Below are 1,681 nucleotides of genomic sequence, written 5' to 3'. Positions count from 1 at the left end.
TCAGGAGTTCCATTCCCTAGAGGTAACGTTGATTTATTCTCATTACTCACAGAGAGCAGTGGTTTATCTCCCATTGCTGGAAGAGGTATGCTGGCATCTACTGATCAAGGAATCCCTGTTTCTGCTATTTCATCCATCAACAGGTTATCAAGGGCTGCATTTTTGCTTTAGGAAAGCAAACACATGACACTTTTCCATAGAAAAGGGGTCATATGAAGCAATTAATGGAAAAATGCATTGGAGATTAGATCCACAAAGCTCAAAACAAACATCTTTTGAGTTGAATGTGAAGTTAATAGAACGCTTTTTTGTAGGACTGTGTCATAGGTTAGCAGGCATAGTCCCGGAAGGGACGTCCTTGCTAAGGGGTGCTTACAGTTTCCTCTGGGAACTGAAAGAACCTATCAGCTGGCCAGTTTGAATATGGACAATTCTCTAAGCCACTTAAAGTTGTGATCAACTCTGTGATCCACATTTAAGAATAGGCAAACTCCCCCTCCAGGCTCTCTCTCTCATTTCCAGCGCTGGCACAGGTGGCTGCGGGCCCCGTGTGGGGGCCAGCGGGCCCGGCCAGGTCCTGCTTGGGCCAGGCCGGGCCAGGCCACGGCCATCCTGGGTCGATGGACCTGTTCCAGCCATGGAACCCTCCCCACTGCCTTGCCATGGGCAGCCGGAGCGGCTCGGCTCTCCCCCCTCTCCACTGCGATAAGAAAAATTCAACATTCCAGCTGCAAAGCTGCAAGGCCGAGGTGAGATTAACCCTTTTTATTGCTGTGAAGAGCTGAAAACCTGAGGGAAGAGAGAGAGGAGATGCTTAAAGCTGAAAGTCTGTTGTGAAGCTATGATATATCAGAGTACCCATTGTAATTTCATGAAGATATGGGGGGTGGAGTGTTCAACTTGTGAGCAAAAGCACCTGCGCTGAGATAGGCAGATGCTGACGCAGCTGTAATTTCATGAGAAGTTTGGACAGGGAGAGATGAACCAGATGAGGACTTTTGCTCCAAATGGGAAAGGAGAAACCTCAGTCCCTAGAGATGCTCCCAGAGATAGTCCTAAAGATGAAGATGATGAAGACCCTTTGCTCCCAGGGAAGGAGAAGGGCCTCTGTTTTTGTTTCTGAACGGCTCAACCTTAAAATTGTACCCCAAAAAACTTCAAGAGTGGACCCTCGAAAGCAGTTGTGGGAAAAGCTGCAAGTCGAGGGAAGGGACTCACATGCAGGCAGAGAGACTCTTCTTCCTGAATGGACTGAACGATATTTGGAAGTGGGCGGCTGTCTCGTTGTGATAATGTTTTCATAGCATGAGCAAGAAGAGACTTCTCTTCCTAAATGGACTGAACAAGGTTGTTATGGAAGTGGTAAACAGACTGAACATCTTAAGGGTTGTCTTTTCACATTGTCAGTGGGAGAAGGGAGGAAGGTGGGGGGAGGAGGAGAGTTCTGAAGGTGGTATAATTTTTTTTTCTTCTTTTAGGTCTGTTAATAAACTTCTTTATATTCTTTCAAGTTTGGTGCCTGTTTTGCATTTCTCCTAATTCTTATCTCACAGCAGATAAACCGTAATGAGTATTTTGAACCAAACCACTACAGACTGTTATATTAATAGGGCTCCCATGAACTACTTGCCCTCTCATTGAGGATGTTTCACAGAAAGAATAAGAATCACCACAACAGTAA

This window comes from Corvus kubaryi, unplaced genomic scaffold (assembly GCF_017639235.1).
Source record: "Corvus kubaryi isolate FWS band 111438036 unplaced genomic scaffold, C.kubaryi_AGA036_p1.0 69, whole genome shotgun sequence".
Taxonomy (NCBI): domain Eukaryota; kingdom Metazoa; phylum Chordata; class Aves; order Passeriformes; family Corvidae; genus Corvus; species Corvus kubaryi.
The sequence above is the reverse complement of the archived record's forward strand: the minus strand, read 5'-3'. Positions refer to the sequence as shown.